Below are 8,946 nucleotides of genomic sequence, written 5' to 3'. Positions count from 1 at the left end.
CAGCCCATGGGTCAGGCTCCAGTCCATTCCATCTGCCCTGAGAGCCTGACCTCTCACCCAGGACAAGGACTCAGGCTGAGGACTTCCAGACCCAACGGTCTCCAAGCACAGAGCAGATGTTCCTCAGTGGAAGCTCCTTGAGCGAGCGACGAGCGCAGGAGAAGCCTGGCCTCGCAGGCAGTTGATACTCATCCCCCCGCAAAGGATGGGCCTGGTCAAGCATGCTTTATTGAAGAGGGAAATGATCAGTTGTGATTCTCAGGCTGTGAGTTCTGGTCTGTTTGCCCAAGCCCTGCCTTAATAGACATCTAGCTGGACGACAGGGTCTCCTGTGCCCTCTAGTGCTTAGAAGGGCTCCCTGAGCCCCCTGGACATGAGCTTCAGGGTGGCGTATGGATCCCTCCTGCCCTGCCCAGCCTGGCCATCAGAGCAGTCGAGGACGAGGGGAGAGAAGCCAAGGCAGGGCTCCACTTCCAGAAGACTCTTGTTTCTGGGGCCGTGGGCACCTACTGGGCTGACTGGGAGCATCAGGTCAGAGGGCACTTTGCATGGAGCCCAGCAATTGCTCTTTCAAGGCCAACTGTCACAGTTTCCAGATTTGTCGATTCCATAAAGCCTCCCTTCAATTTACATGCACACACACACACACACACGCACGCACGAGAATGCTAAACTGGCCAAACTCACTGCCAGCACCAAGAAGCAGAGTGGGCCATTTCCCTTCTTTTTCTCCTCCCGCCCACCCTGCAGAACCCCTGGGGGGCAACGCACATAATTTGGGCTTTTGTGTCACGGTTCAGCAAGCTAGATTATGATATCGGCCTCTGTGGTCTAGCCAGGCAGCCCCATGACCACTGACAGCTTTGTCTCTACAGAGAAGTACAATCTGAGTTACAAACAGCTGACTTCCTGGCAGACTTTTTGGAATTTGAGCTACTCACGAGCAAGGGCCTGGGAAGTGGACCCTTGGGCCAGTTGGCCAATCAGGAAATCTGCCTGGTCTGGGCCCTAGGGAGGCCAAGGAGGAATTCGTGCGCAGAGTCCTGCTTCCAAAGCCCTCACAGTCTGTTCTGGGGTGGAGCAGTGGTGCCCTGGGAGCAGAACCAAGTCTGCTCCAGCCGTGTGTGTCCACACTGATAGCTCTAAGGATGGAGGCCCCTGGGGATGAAGGGAAGGGGAGGCAGAGTGGGCTGGGGCGGACTGGTGGCTGGTGTGCCTCTGCCTGTCACAGAGAGAGCGCAGGGCTGGCCCCTTCATCAGCTGCCTCATGGAGCTGAGGCCACAGGGTCCACAGGGAGGATGCGCGCAGAGCAGTGTCCCAGGTGTGCCTCCCATGCCCCGTGTCCAAGGACGAGCCCAAATAACGTCCTTTCTTGGTTGCTCTGTTCTGGCCCAGGGACCTGCCATCTATGGACTTCTTTTTTCTCTAAACTCAGAAATATAAGCAATTTGACAGACATTTTTAAATAGAACCCAAATAATATAAAATTTGAAATTATCGGCCTTTCCAAATTCTTCTGCCGTATTTTCAGCCTGCAGACACAGAATGGATACAAGACGCTCATGGTTTCCATGTCTTTCCTAATGGGATTCCTCTCTGTGTCTCCGCATGCCGAGAGTCCACACCGGGGCCTGGACGGCTGCTCCAGGAGCCCTGTTTCCAGGACTGAGTTTGCTCACCAGCTCCCGCCTGCCCTGAGGAAAGCACTTCAGTGCCACGTCTTCTTGCCTCCAATAGACTTGGCCTTCCATTCCTTGGGCTCTGCAAGGTTAATGGTATGGAAGAGTAAAATAGGTGTTTCTGTTTCCCTCAAACTGTTTGGGTTCAAATCTTAACTCCATCAGCTACTACATGGGCAAGTTGTTTTCCAGTTTTCTCATCTATTAAATAGGCATGAAAGAATACATGTCTCAGAGAGTTATAGTGAGGATTACATGAGACAATATGTGGCTCCTAATAAATGCTCAATAAAGGGTAGGATAGAAGCAGTAATTACAGTAAAACAACTATTATTATTATTACTGGAAAGCGGACAGCTTCCGTGGGCTGGAGCTCACTTCTTCTGCATACCTGTAGCTTTCAGGAGCATCCTATTAGGTGGTCAGGCTCAGTCTTCAGACCGGAAACTCCCTTCGCCCAGCCACTCAGTGGGTGTCTAGAATGGAGGAGACGTGAGAGGTGGCCCAGGACACCTTTTCCCACATCACCCTGACCCTTTAAGAAGTGCTCAGGGGGTTTCACTGACATGTTTTTCTTACTCAGAAGTAAAGATGAAAGAGTCGGGGTCCACTCAGTTGACTCGTGAGAGAGTAACATGGTCTTCTGGGGAGGGGTGAGCCTCCAGGCAGGGATCAGGGATGGTTGTCAGAGCAGGAGGCACTTCCCTTCCTCCTGGAGGCACTCTGCACCCTCAGGCCCCGCTTCCCTCTGTCTGCCAAGCCCCGCTCTCCTGACTTGGGCGTGAGCTTCCACTCTTTGGCCCGGAAAGCCAACCCCGGAAGTCCTGCCTAGGCCCAGGTAAACCTGTCTCCCCCAGGAAGCCTCCATGTGTCTTCTGCATTCTGGTGCGGGCCGCCCTGGCCCAGTCCCCAGTACAGCTCCTCCTGGGGTGCCGTGTCCCACGCCTTAGCGCCCTCTGGCCTGTACCCATGCCTGGGACATCTCTTAGCGCCCCCCCCCCCCCCCCAGGCACTGTCTGTGCTCAGCTTTCACTCCCCACTGGGCCTTTCCCAGAGCCGCCCACCCGACCCATGTCCCCAGGCTGTCACCTGTCCTCCACAGTCGCTTCCATCTCTGACCCACTCCACAGCTGTTCTCCCCACTTCATCTAACCCCATATCATGAATCCAGTGACTGTTCTCTGAAAGAGTTCCTCTGGATGCTATATGGAGCTGAAACTCCCAGACCAGCCAGCCAAAGTGTCCCATCCCCTTTGAGCCTCTGGGCAGTACTTTCTTTTTATTAGTATTGACTCCCCTGGGGCACGGGGAAAGGGCCTGGTCTGTAAGCCTATTGAGTGCCGCTGCTGCCAGGCAGCATGCAGAGAAGAGCTGGTCTCCCGGAGTCCTGCACACGGTGCCCTGAGATCCTCATGGCCCCTGGCCCCCACTCTCCTCCTCCCCCCCCTCCTCCTCCCAGGCATTCTCACTTGCTAGCTCAGCCCCAGAATATGCCTTCTACAGTATCTGTTAACTCCCTGCTGGCCAGTGTGCCATGGCCTTTGGACAGCTGCTGCGGCACCCAGCCAGCCCAGGCCAGCCCCACGGCAGGACGGGGCTTGGGCCCTTCCCAGGGGCTGTCAGCAGAGGGGCTGTCTGCTTAAACTACCTGTGAGCATTGCCCGCCCGGGAGAGAAGCCAGGTAAGGGAAACGCAGGGAGAGCAGGATGGGGCTGCAGGCCTTCTGTCTCATTGAAGGGATCAGTGGCCGCTCCAGGGGAGGTGAAGCCCTCGGTCAAACTGAGTCCATCTCAGGGAGGGCCAGATCCCCTGGAAATGGGATACTAGGGGGTGTGCGTTGCATTAATTTTGTTGGGCTTGGCCTCTGTCATTTCATGAGACCCAGCGCAAGTACCTGCACCTCCCAGGACCTCAGTTTTCTAATCTGTGCAATGGGAGGGCCAGAGGGAGAGGAGCCTGAAAGAGCCTTTCCGTCTGGACTTCTGTGGTTCATTGACTACTTAAAACAAAGCCTTGGAGGAGGGCCATGGGGAGACGGAGAACAAAGCTCGCCTTGTTCGCTCCTGTTGGAATCCAAGGAATGGACTCACTGGGATTTCCTGCTGGCTTGCTGGAGGCCAAGGCCAGGCCACTGCCCTGGCTCCTGTTCCCTGGGTCCTGAGGCTGTGAGACCACTGTACCGCACTGGGGAGGGTGGATGCCAGTGATGAAACACACATCTTTTCACTCAGTGGACTATTTGTATACCCTAACTCTTTAAAGAGAAACAAGCCTCTGTATTATAGCATATAAAAGTTTTCCCATGCTTTTAGGTCACTTTTTCATATATTTTTTCTTAGGACAACACAAATCCTCGTTATAGATATTTCTGTATTTTAGGAAAAGGGACCACACTCGTAGTAATGAGATCCCCGAATAAAGTTCACTCATTTTCATCTCTCTTTGCTCCCAGAATGTTATTGCTGGAAATGTTACATTATCATAAACCAGAGTTCAGGCTGCATAGAGGGTTTTAACAATGGTCCTTTTTCTCTGGATACGAATTCTGATTAATGCCCGCATTTTACAAAGACCTCTCTCCCTCACTCTGCTGTTTTCTTTGTGGGTATGTTTCTTTGCTGGATACACAGTCTAGGTGATGAGAATTAGGAGGGTTTATGGTGGAGGGTTCCTGCGCCTCCTGTCCCTCTTCCCTGCTGGCCTTCCGGGGTAAGGAGCATGGGCAGAGGTATGTGTAGGGGATAATGTGGGAGGAGGCTGATGCAAGGGTCTCCCCGAGAGGACCCTCCTTTTGGCAATCCAGAAGGACCCCTGGAGAAAGCTCTGGGCCCGAGCCCTCCCGGCTGGGCCCTACTTGCAGGATGAAGGGAAGGGGGCTCCCACATAGCACCCTTGGAGGTGAGGTTCCTGTGTTGGAAGTTTCCAGGTGGACTTCCTTCCCCTCAACTATGTCGCAAACTGCTGCCAGGACGGATGCTCAGACTTCACAAGGAGGTTTCAGGGTCAAAGGCCTCCTCCGTGTACTGTAGCTGTAGCTGCAGCCTGCCCTATAGGCCCATTTAATGGCATCAGGGCCAACTGGGTGGTTGTGAGTGGCGAGCTGCTCCGCCCCGCTCAGGCCCACCAGCTGCCCCTCCACCTCCACCCTGGCATCTGCAAATATCTCCCCATGGACTTTGTACAACGCCCCTCCCTCACTTCCTCCCCATGTGGTGTAGGGGTTAAGAAACTGGCTTTGGAGTCAGATAAATCCATATTTGAATCCCACTTACGAGCTGTGTAGCCCTAGGAAAGTGTCTTCACTCCTGTATAAGACCCTTCGTCTGTAAAATGGAGTTTTATACTAACTACAGGCAAGTTGGGGGGATGGCATTAGATCCAGTGCCTGGTACCCATAGGTGTTCTGTAGGTGGTGAGGGAGCTGTGCCTGCCTCATTCCCACCCACGTTTCCTCTAGCTTCTCCTCTGAGTCTTCTTCTCTCTGTCTCTTTTACCCCCAGTAAAGCCCTAACTTTCTTTTATTTTAACTGTGTTGGGGAAATCCTTCCGAAGGGATTGCTCGCCCATGCCTCTCTTGCACAGTGGGTTGGATGCAATGGAACATCCTCTGCATGACGCAGGCACTGTCCACTAAGCACTTTACGGGCAGCCTCCTCCCCATAGCTGGGAAGTACTTGTGTCCCCATTTCCTGGAGGAAAGAGAGGCTCAGAGTTCAAGCCAGTTGCTCAAGGACATACAGATGATAAATATCAGAGCCAGGACACAAAGCTCTGTTGAATTCCAAAGCCTGCACTCTTTCCCAGTCTGCAGCCTTCAGAGCATCGTTTATTATGCAGTGATACGTTAACGCTCAGGGACTCATGGAGGTAGGACCTTTGGCCCTGAACTAAATGACCAAAGGTTGCTGTGCTTGCTGAGGTTGTGCTCCTGCTTTTCACAGTTTTTCTGCATCTCCCCTCATTCTCATCCAGTCAACTTACTACCTTATTCTTGCCTGAAGCAACAGCACCTCCTTCTCCTGCTGTGGACCCGCTCATTAGAATTGTGTGCAAAGGAAGCGTTCGTGGGCTACAAGAAAGAATGCTGGACTTTCCTTTGAACAAGGAGCTTCTGCACTACGATGCCAAAGCCATCTGTCGACTTGCTTGTTTAAGGCCCTGTTTGATTGCTTTATGACTTATGTCTGTGTTTGGGATAAAGGAGGGATGGCTCTTTCTTATTTCTGGGCAGAGTGGAAACCTTTTACCTTTCTGAAATCTGATCAAAAAATGCCTCTTTGCAAGGTTGGATAGTTGTCCAAGTTGGGTGGCAAGGTGAGTCAGGCCTTCCAGGTTCTCTTCCCACAGAACAGGCTGGTTGCCCCAACAGGGACCGACATTCCTGGAGTGTGTGAGAGGAGAAACCCACGGCCCAGGCCCTGGGGAAGGGGTTTGGTCTCCTCCAACCCAAGCCCTAAGTCCGGACGCCCGGCTTATATTCCTAACTCCAGCGTCAGCTCTCTCTAGATGGCGCCAAGTCATGTACCACCTATAGGGGCCAGGCTGCACATCCGTAAAATGGGTGCATGGCAGTCACTGCACAGAGTCTACACAGAGTGAACTCTGGCCCCAGAGGCAGCAAGGCCATGTGGACATGAGGACTTGTTGTACAGGCTTGACTGTTGTTGCTCTCGTCACAGTCTCCAAAGAGCTGACCCTGGCAGGCGTTAGAGCTGTCTGTGTGGAGCCGTGTGCGTTAGAACCCCTGCCCCTGCCTGTCAGCTGTGGTCACAGGCATTTGGAGGGGCGGGGAGGGTTTCCAAAGCCTGGGGCGGGAGAGGGAGGGCGGAGGCCTTCTGAACTGCCTGGCATTTGAACTTCCATGGGTTTCTTTCGCAGCCTCAATTTGCGTTTTATTCAGCAAACTCAGAAGTGGGAAAGCCTGCTGCCTGGATGCCAGTGGGCAGCGGCACAGTGCCTCTGGGGCGGGCCAGGGGCAGAGGGCCTGCGTTCTGTGGGGAGAGCAAAGAGGGTGCATGGGTATTCTCTAGAGCGAGTTTGCCAATCCCTCTTATGATCCTTCCTCCGTTCTAAAGCAAAGGACATAAATGCTAACTATGGTTCTTGCCTGTGCTGATAAGGAAAACCAGTGAATGCAGGAGTCTCATTAAGAAAATCCTAAAATTTTGGTCTTATCACTGCTGCAACATAATACAGTAAGGATGTTAATTCCAACCTCCCTCGGCTCCCCCCCGCCCCAAAATCCCTTCAGTGAAGGCTGGCAGAATGAACCACGCTCCTGCTCCAGCCTGGAGTCCCGTCTGATTCGGATTTGTCCCCTCTCCTTGGCACTATAGAGTGAATCTCCAGTGCGAGAGGATGGGGTTTTGCCCCCGCACACTTCCAGCTGCCTCTGCGGTTATCTAGTTCCACAAACGTGGTCTGAATCCCTACTGTGTGCAGGCTCTGGTTGTCAGAGCTGTGAAATGTCAGAGTCTAGCTGAGTTCATCTTCTTGCAAGAGCCAATGAGCTGAGGAGGGAGCTCTGATTTATAGGCCAAGCTGCCAGCCGACCTTGTCCCCAGCAAAAACTCGTTTCAACAGGCTTCTCATCCAAGTGATTATCTGCTGTTGTACTGCTCACTCTTGGCAACGATCCTACAATTCCTGTTAGCAAAGAGGAAACAGGCACCTTGAAGTAAGTACTTCTCTCGTAAAGAGATGATTCGTGGAGGAAGGTTCGTGTCTCTCTCGGGAGCTTGCCTGGCCACCCTCAGCCCTGCTCTTTAATGACAATGAACTTCTTTACTAGCCTGCTCTGCTCTGCTCTTCCAAACCCCTTCCCCGTGTGGGTTTCTTTTTCTCCCCATGATACCTCCATGGGGTAGGTAGATTGACTTGAGAATTCCCATTTCTCAGGGAAGGAAGCTGTTGCCAGAGAACTGAGAGGACTTGCTCAGAGCTCTGCTAGGGAGTGGCAGAGCCCGCCCAAACCAGCGCCTGGCTCCTCGTCTGCATCTCTTTCCACTACACCAAACCCCAAGCTGGCAGGAGGGCAGAAGAGACTGCAGCGAACAGGTGCCCGCCGGGCCTGCCTGGGCTCCGCGCAGAAGCTCGCGCTCAGAGGGGCTGAGGAAGGCGGGCCGGGAGATGCTGCCACCCGGGACTGAGAGGTGCGGAGGGGAGAAGCAGGGCCACGGCTGCCGAGTCACCGTGATGGATGTTCGCGGCTAACGGGTGGGTGGCTCTCACATGCACTTGTGCCAGGGTGGCCGCGCTTGCTGGCAGGCCAGCGGGCCAGGCATCGCATTTCAGCAACATGACCCCAGCACAGTGCGAGTGAGGGGAAACGTGCCGGCTGGGTGTGTGTGGTCTTCAACTGGGAGAGGGGCCGGGGGCCAGTGGAGGGACTGGGGAGTGTCAGGAATCTCCACTCCTATCTGTTCCACTTCTTGGCTGGCCTTGCCAGCTTCTTCAGAATAGGCAACGCTGTGTGTCCCCCCAAGACCCAGAAAGAAAACTGTGTTTAAAAGTCAGAGCTTCTGAAGGACTTCGCAGTGAGAGGAGTGCACTTGGCATGAAAACATTCCAGGAAAACAGAAGCTCCCAGTTTCCCTGCCTCAGCAGAAGAATTGGAAAGGCGTTTTCCAAGTGGGGAGGGAGGCGATTCCTATTTTCTCGGGATCGTACGTGAAGTAATTCTGCTCCCTGAAATGGTTTACTCGAACCCTCTCACACCTGGGTTCGCCACTGGGTGACTTAGCAATCTCCAAAATGCGCTGACATTCTGGCCAGTAAGAATACACACTGTTACTTCTAATGAGTGGATTTGTTTTTGAAAGGTTCCCCTGAGCCAGTGGAGCACCCAGGTGCAGCCACAGTGCTGGTCCTGGGGAAAGGAGGCCGCACGCACGACTTCAGGGTGCCAGGGCTAAGTATTCCAGTCTTCCCGTCTAGACACAGAGGAGGGAGGAGGAAACCAGAGGAGACTGGGGCTCCGAGAACTGGGCCTGTGCCTGAAAAAGAAGAACTCTCCCTTTGTTCCGCATTCCGCTGCCCACTGCTTGTCCCCGAGCCTGGCCTTGCGGGAAGGCAGAGGAGACCTCTGGGGCTTGGCCTGGAGAATTCCTTATTTCTTTTCTTGCTTCCTCCTACGCCATGTGGCTCCAGATTATGACATTTCTGCTCAATGCTGTCAGTGCCTTGGTTTGTGGAGAATGTCTGTGTACCCAGGTCCCTTGGCCAAGAAGGAATGGTGCCTGGAGCCTGCTGGCATCTGCTCATGCC

General features: G+C 53.8%; 1 protein-coding gene across 2 annotated transcripts in view; it reads left to right on the top strand.

Moving 5' to 3' along the window:
- Positions 1-7,039: 7,039 nt before the first annotated feature.
- The window catches only part of KLHL29 (kelch like family member 29), a 180,068-nt gene continuing 178,161 nt past the window's right edge, over positions 7,040-8,946 (top strand). The window contains exons 1-2 of one of the 2 annotated variants that reach the window (XM_070574336.1): positions 7,040-7,357; positions 7,579-7,896. The gene's annotated coding sequence lies outside the window, so the exon portion shown is untranslated. Of the gene's footprint in view, positions 7,358-7,578; positions 7,897-8,946 lie in introns of those variants that run through there. The other variant, XM_070574337.1, reaches the window with a different exon arrangement.

The sequence above is a fragment of the Equus przewalskii genome, chromosome 14 (genome assembly GCF_037783145.1).
Source record: "Equus przewalskii isolate Varuska chromosome 14, EquPr2, whole genome shotgun sequence".
Classification (NCBI taxonomy): Eukaryota; Metazoa; Chordata; class Mammalia; order Perissodactyla; family Equidae; genus Equus; species Equus przewalskii.
This window is presented reverse-complemented; position numbering and strand designations above follow the sequence as displayed.